The sequence below is a fragment of the Odocoileus virginianus genome, chromosome 3 (genome assembly GCF_023699985.2).
Source record: "Odocoileus virginianus isolate 20LAN1187 ecotype Illinois chromosome 3, Ovbor_1.2, whole genome shotgun sequence".
In the NCBI taxonomy this organism is placed as follows: Eukaryota; Metazoa; Chordata; class Mammalia; order Artiodactyla; family Cervidae; genus Odocoileus; species Odocoileus virginianus.
In genome coordinates this window covers 93,688,752-93,706,440 of record NC_069676.1, presented here as the reverse complement: position 1 = coordinate 93,706,440, position 17,689 = coordinate 93,688,752, and the positions used below count along the sequence as shown (strand labels likewise).

Sequence of the window (17,689 nt, the reverse complement as noted above, 5' to 3'; positions counted from 1 at the left end):
AAAAATGTTCAAGCTACCGCACAATTGCACTCGTCTCACATGCTAGCAAATTAATGCTCAAAATTCTCCAAGCAAGGCTTCAACAGTACATGAGTTGAGAACTTTCAGATGTTCAAACTGGATTTAGAAAAGACAAGGACCCAGAGATCAAATTGCCAGCATCTGTTGGATCATAGAAAAAGCAAGAGAATTCCTGAAAAACATGTACTTCTGTTTCACTGACTACACCAAACCTTTGACTGTGTGAATTACAACAAACTGGGAAAATCTTAAAAAGATGGGAATACCAGGCCACCTTACCTGCATCCTGAGAATTATGTATGCAGGTCAAGAAGCAACAATTAGAACTGGACATGGAACAATGGACTGGTTCCATACTGGGAAAGGAGTATGTAAGGCTGTATGTTGTTTCCCTGCTTATTTATCTTATATGCTGTGTACATCATGATAAACGCTGGAATGGATGAAGCACAAGCTGGAATCAAGATTGCCAGGAGAAATATCAGTAACCTCAGATATGCAGGTAACACCACCTTTATGGCAGAAAGCAAAGAGAAACTAAAGAGCCTTCTGGTGAAAGTGAAAGAGAGTAAATAAGCTGGCTTAAAACTCAGCATTCAAAAAATGAAGATCATGGCATCTGGTCCCATCACTTCATGGCAAATAGATGGGGAAACAGTGGAAACAATGACAGACTGGGCTCCCAAATCACTGCAGATGGTGACTGCAGCCATGAAATTAAAAGACAGTATCTATATTCCAAGCTTTTCCCTACACAACACTTCTGAGAATGTAAACAAGGGCAAAAGGACAACTATTATCTGTAGATACAAGAAGCAAAGAAGTGCACGAGACCCATAAAGAATCCTCTCCCAAAAATTAATAAATGTATTATTAGTATAATTATTAAATGCATTTAGAAGCTATTATTGTAATTATATATTTTGTTCCATCATTTTAACTCTCAGATATATCATTTATAATCATATCTGATTAGTCTAATTCTTGTAAAAAGATAAGTAACAATTGTATAGAAGTTCCCAAACATCCAGACACACACAGAATTGTGTCTCACAGTAAGTCCCTTAGGAATCATCATTTATTTATTCATTTGTCCTGTTCTTAATATGCCTCAACTCAGACTTGGGAATATTCCAGTTTTCATTTTTTTCCCATGCTGACTGTACTTTGTTTTAAGTAAGACTTTATTATTAAAAAAATACTTTCATTTCCTCAATAGTTATGGAAGAAATATTGTGCATTATAAAATGATAATGATAGCCACAACACTAATCTAGAAAACAATAAAAGCCCACATTATCTCTGCTTAATACTTTTTGTTAATGCTTTTCTCTTAACATCATAGGGAATTGCTTTACACAATTAAATTACAAAGTTATAGATAGAAAAGTTGAGAAATGTAACCAACAGGAGAAAGCTAAAAATTATCTTGGGAAGAAGTGAAGTTGTAAAATGAAAAATCAGAAAAGAAAAAAAAAAGTCAATGATAAGATAAAGCAGGATATACACCTGAAGCAAAATAGCTTTCACTAGTTAACTATAAATTATGATTCATTTGGTTTTTTTTTCAGTAGTAAAACTAAATTTTCAAAATCCAATATGTGTAATCATAGAAAATAGAAAATACCTGGAAAGAAGAGTGTACACCACAGTGTAAAGGTGGTTAAAAGTGCAAGTAAACTCAAACAGCCCATCAACAAACTCACCAAGGGATAATCCTCTAGCTGACAGTGAAATGGTTTGAATATTCTGCCAGAACACCAGATGCTGCTCTGTTATAATCAAGGCAAAATTAAAATTAAATAAAGTACTGTGAAAGAATCTGTGGCCTGTAGTATTTACTTTGATGGGTAGAATATTGTGAAATCCGTAGTGAGAAATCGAGACCTGTTTTACAAACAGGCATCACCAACTTGATGGGCATGAGTTTGAATAAACTCCAGGAGTTGGGATGGACAGGGAAGCCTGGCGTGCTGCGATTCATGGGGTCACAAAGAGTCAGACACGACTGAGCGACTGAACTGAACTGAACTGAACTGAACTCTAACTTTCTTAGAACCAAACTGAAAATTAGAAGATTCCAATTTATCTTGAAGATTAAGGGATATGATCTCCACTGGAGGCTTCTTTAATTCTGTTCAAAATTTGGTAAAAGGAAAAATTTTGTTACAAAATGGCTCTTTTTTGGCTCATCTCTTATATCCTAGCCAATGCATTATTACTTAAGTATTTAAAAGATCTTATCACTGACCACTTTCATGTCATGAGCATGAGAGAATATGATTGATTTTAAAGAGCAATATTTTTATATTTTGATAATAATTCCATGATACCATTTTACCATGGCTATATAGATTAAAATGGCAATAAGAAACCTGTTAATCATAATCAAGTGTATCAATTTCCTCAATATTTGGGAAAAGGAATTTACAATCTCTTTTAATCCTTTTTAATAATTTAAAACAATCCAAAATTACTGAACTTACATTTATATTTTGGGGGGAGATAGAGAAAAATGAAAGTTGGATTGGAGAGCGTTTCAGTTCAGTTCAGTTCCATTCAGTTCAGTCACTCAGTCATGTCCGACTCTTTGTGACCCCATGGACTGCATCACGCAGGCCTCCTTGTCCACCACCAACTCCCACAGTTACTCAAACTCATGTCCATCGAGTCGGTGATGCCATCCAACCATCTCATCCTCTGTCGTCCCCTTCTCCTCCTGCCCTCAATCTTTCCCAGCATCAGGGTCTTTTCCAATGAGTCAACTCTTCGCATCAGGTGGCCAAAGTGTTGGAGTTTCAGCTTCAGCATCAGTCCTTCCAATGAACACCCAGGACTGATCTCCTTTAGGATGGACTGGTTGGATCTCCTTGCAGTCCAAGGGACTCTCAAGAGTCTTCTCCAACATCACAGTTCAAAAGCATCAATTCTTCGGTGCTTAGCTTTCTTTATAGTCCAACTTTCACATCCATACATGACTACTAGAAAAACCATAGCCTTGACTAGACAGACCTTTGTGGCAAAGTAATGCTTATTAATATGCTGTCTAGGTTGGTCATAGCTTTTCTTCCAAGGAGCAAGCGTCTTTATTTCATGGCTGCAATCACCATCTGCAGTGATTTTGAAGCCCAAGAAAATAAAGTCTGCCACTGTTTCCACTGTTTCTCCATCTATTTGCCATGAAGTGATGGGACCAGATGCCATGGTCTTTGTTTTCTTAATGTTGAGCTTTAAAATACCAAAAAAGTGGCAATCTCTCTCCAAGCAAATTTTAAAACATGTCAGGGATTTGGTGGTTGAATCTTCCCAATCCAACTTCCTTGTCCAAGAAAACAGATGAAGAAAGCAGATGAATTTTAGAGGCCAGTTTCATGGTGGCAAACAGAAGTCAAAAGTTCCAGAGCAGATTGAACAGAAGCAGATTTGGAGAACGGCTATGGTTATAGGTGTGAGGCCCTCAGAGTGAGACCCCAGTAGGAGTGAACCAATCTGTGTGCAGACTCTTGATGACCGCCCAGGGATGCCCCATTGGACCACATTTGTTGAACCAGTTGCTGAGGTTAGTATCCAGATATCACAGATGAGGCAAAACCTGAATCAATCTCCCTTTTTAACAAAATAAAGAATGGATCTTCCCTTCCATCATTCCCAAAAGAATCTAGAAAATATAACCACAAACTCAATATGTCTGTGTGCTCAGTCATGTCCAACTCTTTGTGACCCCCCTGGACTGTAGCCCACCAGGCTCCTCTGTCCATGGAATTTTCCAAGCAAGAATAACTGGAATCAACATAAGGGCAAAAAAAATTGGTGTCTCTGGTACTTAGCAATAATGTGGAGACTGAAAATTCATTTCCAGTTGCTGCCTTAAATTTTCATCAGATAAACAAATAATCATGTTCGGGTGTAATTCTTCCTTACATCTGTCTGTCCGCCATGTGGATCACAAGCCTTCATATTGCTTCAAGTAATCATGTTTGTTTATTCATTCACCCATCTATCCATTAATTAACTAATGCAGAAGACAATTACAAAATGCATATTAAATGTTATTGTGGGCTTGCTCATTGATGACTGAGGTAGACGTCCTTCGCTCATGGAGAATATAGTGGGTAAACATAATGATTAGTTCTCCTAATAAGGTGCTCTTTTCACTCCATTTCCTCTTTTCTCTTCTCAATCTCTTAAAAATTGTCCTCTCTGCTCTAGGATAAGGTCTGTGCTCACGCAACCACAGCTGGTAACTGCTTGATGTCTAAACTTATCTTGGGGATAATGTAGTTGCATTTTAACTGGAACCGTATCGAGATGATTATTTAACCAGAGATTTGCGATATAGCAGTATCCTGGTGCAAAATAGTTGCATCTCCTTAAACCAGGTTGCTAGATGTTCGCTTACCCTACTTGACTCTTGACCCTACCTAATTGAGGCTTAAATTTCATATTGCTGCTCATACTTTGTAGAACTGTGCCTGGCAATGTTCGTTACAACAAACTGAACTGAAATTAAATGCTAAAATGACTACCTACCTAGTATAGGTTCTATTCAAACCATAAACCACTTAGAAATATATTAAGAATTAGAATTTTAATTTATTTTCTGCTCTGGGTACCTTGTAAGCAAAATCTTAGACTAAGAATTATGGCTTACATATATATAACAACAGGTATTTCTTTTGGTTTGATTTCCTGAATTGTTTTAAGTGTCTTTTATGATAGATAATTTTGACTCTAGAATTCTATTTTGTAGAATACAATTCTCTCAGACAAAATGAATGCACACACTAAGAAAAATACAAGTTTTAAATTATTTGATAGGAGTAAGCTATCGTTTTCCTTCATCAACAATTCTTTATCAAAAGTTTACTGGTATGTAAAAGTCAAAATGCATCTGTACACATATTAGAGACACTCTAAAAAAAAATTGCCAGGATGGCTACATTAGCCAAAAGCACCTTGTATAAAAACTTACCTTTATTTTGAACATCTTTTGTTCTTATGACCTCTTTGTTACTCCCCATCTTCGTATATGTTACCTGAAATTTATCAGTGAAATAATGCCATGAAAACAAGACTACAAAATTTCTCTTGGAGAAACTGGAACTTCAGGTGGAAAAATGGTTGGCAGACACCCCCCTCCAAAAAAAGAGCCCTAATTCCACTTGCCTCTCAAAGTCTTTCATAGATTTCAAAATTAATTTTCACAAGAAAATTGAGGGAAAAAAAAAAGAAAATTGAAATAATCAGTGGGGCTAAAACAAAAGAGATTCATTCACTTATTTTTTTTTCCATTTATTTTTATTAGTTGGAGGCTAATTACTTTACAATATTCTAGTGCTTTTTGTCATACATTGACATGAATCAGCCATGGATTTACATGTGTTCCCCATCCCGGTCCCCCCTCCCACCTCCCTCTCCACCCGATTCCTCTGGGTCTTCCCAGTGCATCAGGCCCGAGCACTTGTCTCATGCATCCCACCTGGGCTGGTGATCTGTTTCACCCTAGATAATATACATGTTTCAATGCTGTTCTCTCGAAATATCCCACCTTTGCCTTTTCCCACAGAGTCCAAAATTCTGTTCTGTACCTCTGTGTCTCTTTTTTCTGTTTTGCATATAGGGTTATCTTTACCATCTTTCTAAATTCCATATATATGCATTAGTATACTGTATTGGTCTTTATCTTTCTGGCTTCAAAAAATGGGCCAAAGAACTAAACAGACATTTCTCCAAAGAAGACATACAGATGGCTAACAAACACATGAAAAGATGCTCAACATCAATCATTATCAGAGAAATGCAAATCAAAACCACAATGAGGTACCATTACATGCCAGTCAGGATGGCTGCTATCCAAAAGTCTACAAGCAATAAATGCTGGAGAGGGTGTGGAGAAAAGGGAACCCTCTTACACTGTTGGTGGGAATGCAAACTAGTATAGCCACTATGGAGAACAGTGTGGAGATTTCTTAAAAAACTGGAATTAGAACTGCCATACTAACCAGCAATCCCACTTCTGGGCATACACACCAAGGAAACCAGATCTGAAAGAGACACGTGCACCCCAATGTTCATCACAGCACTGTTTATAATAGCCAGGTCATGGAAGCAACCTAGATGCCCATCAGCAGACGAATGGATGAGGAAGCTGTGGTTTATATACACCATGGAATATTACTCAGCTATTAAAAAGAATTCATTTGAATTAGTTCTAATGAAATGGATGAAACTGGAGCCCATCACACTTACTTATTTTTTAAACATTTTTTAACGCATTTTTTCAGGGACTATTATTGGAGGTGCAAGGGATATGATAGCAGAAAACAAAAAACAGTGCTTGCATTCACAGCACATATATTTTGGAAGAGGAAAGGTTAACTAAACATTTAATAAAACATCCATCTTTTCACAGTGATGTGAAATTCTGAGAAGTGCTTATAACAGGAGGACTTGAAATATTGAGCCTAAATGATAAGTATGAATGAATCACACAAAAAAGAGGTATTGTACTTTCTCTTTAGAAACATCATAGTCACAGCAGATTTACAAATGTTTCCACTAATAGCCCCTTGTGCAAAGGAACATTAATTTACATTGCAGGGACCTGGGAACACAGCCAAAAGCTTTTCTCCAAAAGGAAGTTCTCAGTGCCTTAACCTACTTTAGACTAGGGCAGCCTCACATTTCAGTTTGACCTGGGTCATCCTAGTTTAGGCCTATTGTCCTGGCTTAAATTTTCAATAGTTCATCAGTTTACCTTCAGAAGTGTTCTTGTTAGGACAATAAGTTATACTGCCAACACTTTTTTACACTCATATTTTATCCTAAATTTCCATGGAAACTTTTCATTGTATGCTAAAATAAGCCTGTGTTATTCTATATACTAGTAGGCAATGAGAAAGATAATGCTCAAGGGGAAATTATTGGTCTTAGACAAAGGCATCTGAATAAACAATTTCAACAGACTATTTAAGTACATAATTTAAAACTGGTTTAAATAATGCCAAAAGCATAGCCTCTTCCTTGACGACTCCAAGAGAGAAAAAAATAGATAAAAACAATTGACCATAATTGCAAGAATTCTAGAAATAGAAAACAGAGAAGAGGAGGTAGCTACACAGATATCCATGACAAGGCAATGTGAGTTATTGTCACTAATTTTTAAGAATAGCATCTTTGTGTATTTTTCTTAACTTCTCACTCATCTCATGGGCTTTCCTGGTGGCTCAGTGGTAAAAAAAAAAAAAAAAAAAAGTCTTCCTGCAAAGTAGGAGACCTGAGTTCAATCCCTGGTTTGGGAAGATCCTCTGGAGAAGGGAATGGCAACCCACTCAAGCATTCTTGCCTCAAGAATCCCATGGACAGAGGAGTCTGCTGGGCTAAAATCAATGTGGCCGCAGAGTCAGACATGACTTCAGTGACTGAACAACAACAGCAGCAAACTTTTCACAGTCACTGATTTATTCTCTTGTTTATTCATTCAGCAAATGTATCGAGTGGCCACTCTATATGTCAGTTCCTATTCTGTTGAAGCTGTTGAGGATGTGCTGGGGAATAGCACAGAAAAAAAAATCTGTCTCCATTGAGCTTGTTAGTATGTAAATACTTCTTTAATCTAAGAGTAATTTATAAAATAGCTAAAATAAATTGGTAGTGTACCATGTATGTGAAGATAGAAACAACATAGAGGAAACAGTAGGGTCAAGCCAGGGAAAACGAGGTCAGATTGGCAGTATAGGAGAAGATTTCCTGTGATAAGTTTTCAACTTGCCTCTGGGATTCCCAAAGCCAAAAGGAAAAACAGAGTTTCCATCCACATACACACCCACACACACACACAGAACTGAGATAAAAACACTAAGAAAAACTGTTCAGTGGCTCCAAACTCAGGTCCACAGAGCTACTACCCTTGAGAGTAAAGCAGAAAACTTGATAAAGTATAAATTCTCAGGTACAACCCCTAGTATAATGCTTCTCAGGTAGTGCTGAAATATACTCTGATATGGGAATCCATGAGATATTGGGCACCATTTCTTCAATTAAAAAATATGGAGCAGGTTTCATATGAATGCAGAAATTATTTTTAACAAGCCAGAAAAAAATAAACATATAATAAGTATATATAATTATATACAACATAGAAAATGGCAACCCACTCTAGTATTCTTGCATGGGAAATCCCATGGACTGAGGACTCTGGCAAGCTATAGTCCATGGGGTCACAAAGAGTCAGACATGACTGAAGCAACTAAGCACGCATGCATATATATTAGAAAATTATTACATATGATTACCCTAAATTTGGATACCAAAACGTGATAAGAAAAGCCCTAAGTTGGACAATTGGAGACTTGTTACTATAAGAATACAGATTTTAAAGTTAAAACAAATACTACAACCTTAGTCTAAAAATATTCTAATAATTCATGAAAAACATGCAAAGTGTTATTTCTGGAATGTAATAATGATAATATTAAACAAACAATTATTAATATACTTAATTACATTGGTAGGGCAAATAGAATTATCATATTTTTTCATTATTAAAGAATTTATATAATGAAAACTAGCTCCAGATTAAAGAAAACCAAAAATCCTGCAACACACTCACATATATTCCCTTCATTAACAACCCCCCAAAGTAGAAGGCCCACTACATGAACAGAGAGTCTAAAGAAGTTTTACAAACTATCATCTTTTCATCAAAAATGACAGCAGGAATTGAGTGCTTAGGTGTATGAGGCACAAGGCAAATGATTTATATTCATAATTTAATTTTAAAATTGAACGTAAAACATTTTACAGTCCATTGTTTTGTTGTTTCCAATTTTTAATAACAAAATTAGAATGGTAGAGACAGAATTTAAACTTATTTTTAATAATCATCAAAGCATGAATTCATTAACAGTTTATTATGTTGAGTTAAATCTGTAAGAAATTGAAATTAGATAGTGAAGATGAATATTTATGAAATAATACTAAAACAGAATATTCCTTTAAAATATGATAGTGAAAAGATTTCTGAAAAAAAATAATATTCAAAGTAAGAAGATAAACAATGCCTTAAAGGGCAAATAAAACAAACTGAGGAAAATATTGTGTTTACTTCTTAAAGTCATTACCTTTAACATTTAAATGTTCTCAAATATTAACATATGAGTTCCATATTCCATTAGAAACATTTTAACAATTAGGAAATAAACTGGTCAATACAGTTGTAGACATATTCAGCTTCACTAGAGGCTTAAAGTATGAAAATTAAAAGAAAAAGATGTATTATTTTTGCCAATAAAATATTTTATGGAAGAATGAAGTGAAACAAGTGAAATATTTCTCTCATATGTCACTCATAAAAATATATATTTGTTGTCTTTTTGGAAGTGAGTTTGGTGATACATATCAAGTATCAGAAACAATTTCTTCATTGTCTACCTAGTGATTCCACTTTAACTTATCTGTCCTAGTGAAATAATTTGAAATGCACTCAGACTGTATACAAGTACAATGATTCCAGTGCTACTTATGATAATATAAAAATGAAAATAATCTAAGTACCCCTCAAAATACAGAAAGTTAAAATGTTTGCAAAGAATAAAGAGCCTCTTGAAAGTGAAAGAGAAGAGTGAAAAAGTTGGCTTAAAACTCAACATTCAAAAAACTAAGATCATGTCGTCAGGTCCCATCCTTCATGCAAATGGGGAAACAATGTAGATAGTGGCAGACTTTATTTTTGGGGGCTCCAAAATCACTGCAGATGGTGACTGCAGCCCTGAAATTAAAAGATGCTTGTTCCTTGGAAGAAGAGCTATAACCAACCTAGACAGCATATTAAAAAGCAGAGACATTACTTTGCCAAAAAAGGTCCATCTGGTCAAGTCTATGGTTTTTCCAGTGGTCATGTATGGATGTGAGAGTTGGACCATAAAGAAAGCTGAGCATTGAAGAATTGATGCTTTTGAACTGTGGTGTTGGAGAAGACTCTTGAGAGTCCCTTGGACTGCAAGGAAATCCAACCAGTCCATCCTAAAGGAAATCAGTCCTGAATATTCATTGGAAGGACTGTTGCTGAAGCTGAAACTCCAATACTTTGGCCACCTGATGCAAAGAACTGTCTCATTGGAAAAGACCCTGATGCTGGGAAAGATTGAAGGCAGGAGGCGATGGGGACAACGGACGATGAGATGGTTGGATGGCGTCACTGACTCGATGGACATGCTGTGGTTTGCTTAATCACTGTCATGTCAGACTCCTTGCGATCCCATGGACTGTAGCCCACCAAACTCCTCTGTCTGTGAGGATTTTCCGGGCAAGAATACTGGAGTGGGTTGCCATGCCCTCCTCCAGGGGATGTTCCCAAGACGGGGATCAAACCCAGGTCTCTCGCATTGCAGGCAGATTCTTTCCTGTCTGAGTCTCCAGGGAAGCCCTGATGGATTTTGACTAGTTTGACTAGGCTTGGGGAGTTGGTGATGGACAGGAAAGCCTGGTGTGCTGCAGTCCACGGGGTTGCAAAGAGTTTGACACAACTGAGTGACTGAACTGAACTAAATTGATAATGTTTGTTGTTTTCCCATAGGCCAGAATGCTCCGTAACCTTCAAAACCTGTTAGCAAGATTGTGTAATACCTTAGGAACACAATTTTTTTATTAGGTGAAAATAAGCATAATCAAACTTTGTACAGAATTATTATTTGTGGACATAATCCACATGATGTGTACAGAGTAGTCACAAATTTGAGGAAGGAAAAACCTATACACTCACACTTATTGACTCCATAGTGGAAGTAACTACAACAATTCTAATATTAGCCATTTCTAAAAGTAGGTTTCAGAGTAATTTTACACTCCTCTTTATACTTTCCTAAATTTCTCATATGTTATACTGAAGTAATTTTATGATCAGAGAAGAAAATTTACAATCAGAGAAATTCTGAAATACACGTACTAGGATGTCACCTCTGTCAAATGATTAATAAGAGCACCATGTCTATGTCATTTAGCTACTCAAATTTTTATTTTAATAGTATACACAGACATTAGTGACACAGAAGTACTAAGAGGACTGATTTTTAACTTACTTGAAGAATTTTATATCACTTTTATTTGTGACTGATACTACTGGTTTGTCATTAGATACAAAGAGGCACCAATGATTAGCTGTCAAAAAATCTTTGCATTTCTCTTCCAGGAACACTTCAAAAAGAGCATTGCTCTCCAAGATTAGACACACCATCAAATTTGCCACTTCTTGTCAATGAGATGTATAAAGTAAAATAATTGTTTTCCTCTTGTCTCTACAACTGGGCCTACGTTAAAGAAAAAAAATGAAAATTGCCATAAGCACAGAGATAAACACTGTATATGAGCATTTTATAAAGACATATATCCTTCCAGAATTCAGCTCTCAATAAAATTCTACTGTTGCTGTCTCAATTGTGTGCAGGATGTGTTTTCTTAAATGGCCACATGAGGTGTGATAACATTTGAGAGCAAATCTTTACAATGTTTTCCACAGCTAGCCAATTTACAGACCACTGAAGGAGGAAGGAAATTGGTTAACAGTTTATGTCTTTAAAAGCCATCAGCTCTGTATAGATATTATCCTCAAGAAAAGGAAATAGCACCTGAGTAGCTTACATGGAACCCAGTTTTTCATTTTTCACTGTGTAGTTGGCCTTTCTTAAATGGAGAGAACTTAAGAGAAATTTCTCTATGTTCCTTCCTGGGTTGTCTACAAATAACTTTGGTTAAATACTGTAAAAGAAAAGCTGGCACAGAGCTAATCTTCTAAGTGACAAATCTGCATTTTCAGTGTAGTCACATTTAGTCAACAGTTTATGTGAAAGCATGCATATTAGAAGTGTGAGAAGAATTTCTAAGTATGCAGAGAAAAGCCTACTGTTTGCCAGACAGTATGATAAAGCCTATGGAGGATACAAGAGACATATAAGGCATGCCTCCTGTCTTCTGTGAGATTACAGTTCATCTGAGATGATGCAAATTTATTGAATGCTTTCTCTCGTCCTGGAGCTGAACTAAGCACTTCACAAGATTAGCTCACTTAACCTTTAATAATATCTTGAAATACATATCATTATCTCTGTCTTACAAATGAAACTGCCAAATTCCAAGAAGTTAAGTATTTTGCCTAAGATGGTATATTGATTAAGGGGCAGATTTGGGATGTGAAATTCTGTCAGATTTCAAAATCAGTGGTTTTAACACTATGCTTACCTACCTTATCCGAACAATTTGTACAAGATTCCACAGTCACTTACTGTCTAAGGCTGGTCTTTACCAGCACTACTCTTTTACTAAAATATAAGGCATTTTTAAAAAATGCATACTGTATTAAATGCTATTTGAGGCAGTTCTATCCCTCTGGCTAGAGACATGGATTTATTGAATCTCATATAATTTATATGCATTATATATAAAACCTCATTTATATGAAATTAGTGAACTCCATATATGCATACATTGAGTTTTTGTTGTATACTCTGACCTGGTATCCTACGATTTTTTAGGTTGTATAGCCTTTGACTTTGTGGATCACAACAAATTGGAAAATTCTGAAAGAGATGTGAATACCAGGCCATCTGACCTACCTCTTGAGAAATCGGTATGCAGGTCAGGAAGCAACAGTTAGAACTGGACATGGAACAACAGACTGGTTCCAAATAGGAAAAGGAGTACATCAAGGCTGTATATTGTCAAGTGCTTATTTAACTTATATTTAGAGTACATCATGAGAACACTGGACTGGAGGAAGCACAAGCTGGAATCAAGATTTCCGGGAGAAATACCAATAACCTAGATACACTGATGACACCACCCTTATGGCAGAAAGCGAAGAGGAACTAAACAGCCTCTTCATGCAAGAGAAAGAGGAGAGTGAAAAAGTTGGCTTAAAGCTCAACATTCAGAAAACTAAGATTATGGCATCTGGTCCCATCACTTCATGGCAAATAGATGGGGAAACAGTGGAAACAGTGCTGACTTTATTTTGGGGGGCTCCCAAATCACTGCAGATGGTGACTGCAGCCATGAAATTAAGGGATGCTTACTCCTTGGAAGGAAAGTTATGACCAACCTAGACAGCATATTAAAAAGCAGAGACATTACTTTGCCAACAAAGGTCCGTCTGGTCAAGGCTATGGTTTTTCCAGTGGTCATGTATGGATGTGAGAGTTGGACTATAAAGAAAGCTGAGCGCCAAAGAATTGATGCTTTTGAACTGTGGTGTTGGAGAAGACTCTTGAGAGTCCCTTGGATTGCAAAGAAATCCAACCAGTCCATTCTAGAGGAGATCAGTTCTGGGTGTTCATTGAAAGGACTGATGTTGAAGCTGAACCTCCAATACTTTGGCTACCTGATGCAAAGAGCTGACTCACTGGAAAAGACCCTGATGCTGGGAGGGATTGAAGGCAGGAGGATAAGGGGACGACAGAGGATGAGATGGCTGGATGGCATCACCAACTCAATGGACACGGGTTTGGGTAGACTCCGGGAGTTGGTGATGGACATGGAGGCCCGGAGTGCTGCAGTCCATGGGATCGCAAAGAGTCGGACACAACTGAGCGACTGAACTGAATTGAACTGAGGCTATTGTTTGCTAGAGGTCAAGTCTTGAACCAAAATTGTTTCAGTATCTATCTTTCCCCTGATACGTCAGCTAAGGTCAGCTAATCGTTACCTGCTGAGTCTCAAAATTCATCTACAAAAAAAATCATGATCTATATAATTTGGGTGAATTATTATGTGTGGAATTATTATTACACCCCTGATTAAATTTCTACTGTCAGTTTTAAATGACTAAATTTCTTTCTTTTCCTGATGAGTTACATTTTTAGGATTTAATGGCATTTTTCTGCTATTTAATATGTTATGACTTGCAACTCTTTGCTAAAGTAATTCCTGGAAAGGAGTTTATTTTTTAATTATAGGAATGTTAACCATACAGAGATTTGGGTAAATTGCAACAGAAAATTTCATTGTACCTATTCCAATATTCTAGCAGTATTTATGAGCATTTTGATTATGTTTGACATTTATTCACCCAGGGTACCGTTTAATACTTGAAACAGCATAGTCTGTAGGGCAAAGCAATGACTTTATGATAAAACGACAAACTTATACTAGACCCTTTATAACTCAGGGTGGTAATCCAAATAAGAGAACTACACTGGTTTCAGATCTTAGAGTTTACATCCCCGTTCCTCTCCAAAATGGGTAATGGAAATAGCTCTTAATTGTTCTCAAAAGGAGAGCTAATAAGTATTAATGCCAGTTATGTGGAACTAAAAATCAAACTTGCAGGTTAACTGAGAAGAAACGTGACTTCTTTCCAGAAAAACATTTGACTGACTGAGGCAACAGATGATAAGCTACAGTACGGTCTGGGAGTCATTTATAAGTTTCCCAACATGGTTGTTTGGAAGGAGTCAGAGACTACAATGCTATCAGTCATTTCACACTAATATCCTAATCAACCAAAATGTATTTGACGCATTTGACAATGACAGAAACTCTGCCATGAAGATAAAATCACACTTCATTTAAGAAAAAAGAAACAACTCTGTATGGAAACACGAGATAGCATTCATTTTGGTAATGGAGAGGGCTCTTTTCATTTACTTAAATAGGCTTTGAAACAATTTTATTTAAAATTCATATCTGTGGCAAGTGTAGTAATTTCCAGCCAGCATAGTCAGTTGTTCAATGCAGGCGCTACATAAATCTGCTCAACAACATAAACACACTGCCTCAGAGCGATCTCACGAATTGAATAGCTTGTTTCCCAGAGAGAGGAAAGTATAGCACAAAATTAATAGTGCAGCTACTGTATCTCAATGGGGTACTCCCCTCAAGCTTGAATCGCTGCGGAAGAAGAGATGTTAGCAGAGCTGATTTTAGTGAGTCTGAGAGCAAAAACGCCTGTGAACTCAAGAGAGAGGAAAAGGAGAGTTGATTTGCAAGCATGTAGTTAATTAGCCAACTTCACAGAAATGAAAGTCATGTAAAAGGCTAATTAAGTGAAATTGATGTGCATGATCTCGGTCTTTATTTTGAATACAGCTGAATCAATCTCTGAGCCAGAGAATCCGGCTCCAGAAACACATTTCTTTGGGACTGATAAAAGAGGTTGATTTTGGCTGTCCTTAAAGGTATGTTTTTCATGCGCTGGTGGTTTGCCAAGCCCAGCCATCCACGTCAATTCTTTCTTAGGAGACATCTGCTTTATGTAAGATTGTCAGACACATTGAAAGTATGAAACATTTAATACTGACCTCATTTTAGTATCTGTCTAATTATAACTCCCCATGGCCTTCGCTGCATTGCTGAAAATGCTATGAGTTATAATTTCACCCAAAGTTGAAAAATCCAGCATACACTATAGGACTTTGTTGCGCACCTTTAAAATTTATGTCTTCATGTTTCTCCTAATTGATTTAAAGTTGAACGTTCTCTCCTTCACTTTGCATATATGAAAGGCATATCTGAGAATCCACAAGGTAAGAAATCTTTCTAAGAAAACTTGAAAAGATTACATATTGTTTTAATGTGACCAAATCAGCTTCCAGCAAGTTTAACTTCATATAAATCAGAGAAATGAATAAAAGAAGAATGGGCAATGCTTAATATCTTTAGTAATTTATACATCTCAATTTTTACAGATAATAGAGTAAAATCCAAAGGAGGTTCCAACAAAGTTGGGAAGAACTATTTGAAAAATGTTTTAAAAATAAAAACGGTGACTGTTAATTGAGTATTGTCTATAGGCTAGTGACTATGCTAAGTACACAAAGACATTATCTTACTAAATCTTGATTAAAAAAATCATCTATGAAATTATAAGTCCAATTTTAAGGCAAATTGGAGTGTGGGAGAATTTAAGTAATTATGTAAGATCACAGAGTCAGTAAAAAAAAAAGAAAGAAAGAAAGAAAGACTTCAAACTCAAGTCTTTCTCTGAAGCCATGCTTTCAACCATAAAAATCTAGGCTGTTAAATATAAGAACGTTTCTTTCCAAGGGCATTTTCCTAAAAGACTCTCATTTGGGGAATTTCTTAATGCCATTTCTTTAGCAAAGTCCAGGCTACTGACATATGTACACTCTGGTACAAAGTATTGGATATTTTAGCCACTGCTGTTATTTTCATGAAATGCAACTAGTAGATATTATATTATTATTGCTACATATTTGCACCTTAAAGATAGGTGACTAGATGAAGTACTAGAAAGGCTAAAGTACCCTTTTGTATCTTTTCATTAATAAGAGCTTGAGAATTGAGTCTGTATTTCATTAGCTTTAACTTATATATACATATAATAATATATATATTTAACTAATATATAACTAATATAGTATATTTATAATATATACCTTCTTGTCAAGCTTAATAACTGACAAAAGGATTTCTTATAAGATTGGAATTCATACACTTTCTCAGTAGGGTCTAAGCTATGTTTAACTGTGGCACAACTTGTCTGGCAGATTGACTGGATGGATAGGCCAGAAGTACTTTTTGCATGAGGTGCAAAGAGTCCTTGAGAAGAATTTACTTTGAGAGGGACAGCTCATAATCGTGCACGATGAGAAAGCCTCTCATAAGCCTCTTGTAAGAGAGGGGGGCAATTCAAAGCGCTGCATGGTACCTGTCACTCAAAAATGTCCTCTGATCCATCTGTTACGGGCCCAGGACGGAACTCCAGAAATAGTATGGCTGAAGTACAAAGCCTGTAAAAGAAAAACTCTTCTAAAAGCTCAGGAAGATGTTGAGGAGACATCATACACAATGAAGAGTATAATACGCTCACAAATACAGTTCCAGTATGCTGACTGCTCTCATGTACGTCCAAGTTTAGTGCCGTTTTGACACATCGAGTAGACATCCATGTGGGGACAGTCACAGGACCCAGTGCCCAGATGCTTCACTCGATAACAGGAACCTCAAGAGTAGTTACGTCTGTAATTTGGTAGCAGCAGGAATTAATATGAGTGGTGACAGGTGTCGCCAAGTATCGAATCGCATAGGACCCCTTGGCACAGAAGGCAGATCCCTAGCTGAGGACACTCTCAACTACGACACTGCTGAGAAAACTCCTTAAATGCATAGGGCGATTTATTAAATGGGGTCAGAGCAGAAGAGTATGGAGAAGGAAATAGTATGCACTAATCTGAATGGTGAAGAAAACTGTTCTTCTAAAAAATATTTACTGAGGTTGATTTGCAATGTTGTATTAATTTCTACTGTATAGCAGAGTGATCCAGATAACTTTGTCTCTCTTTGTATTCATGTGCCTTATTTATAGTCATCTTACTAATTACATGTCTTTGATTTTATTGTTTAGAATATCTAGCATTAGGTCTAGGTGTGAATTTTAAAGGGTCACTGCCTCAGAGGATCGTGTAAACATTGGCCTTGTCTTTACTGGCCTCACCTCACTCTGGGCCATGGAAGACCTCCTTGCCATGCTCCTGATTTAAGTGGAATGCTTTTGAAATTTTACCGTTAAATATGATGATTACTTAATTTTACCATTAAATTTGATATAGGTTTTCAAAAGGCACTTGTTACTTAATTAAGAAGGGTATCTGGTATTTTCTGTTTGCTATTAGTTTTTTAAATTAATGTTAAATCCATACAATTGCTTTTTCTGTGT

At 36.5% G+C, this 17,689-nt stretch overlaps 1 long non-coding RNA gene across 1 annotated transcript in view; it reads left to right on the top strand.

The window, feature by feature from the left end:
- LOC110134753 (uncharacterized) overlaps positions 1–11,411 on the top strand; it is a 75,565-nt gene extending 64,154 nt beyond the window's left edge. The window contains exon 3 of the long non-coding RNA XR_011485077.1: positions 11,210–11,411. This is a non-coding gene — a long non-coding RNA (uncharacterized lncRNA). The remainder of the gene's footprint in view (positions 1–11,209) is intronic.
- Positions 11,412–17,689: the final 6,278 nt, after the last annotated feature.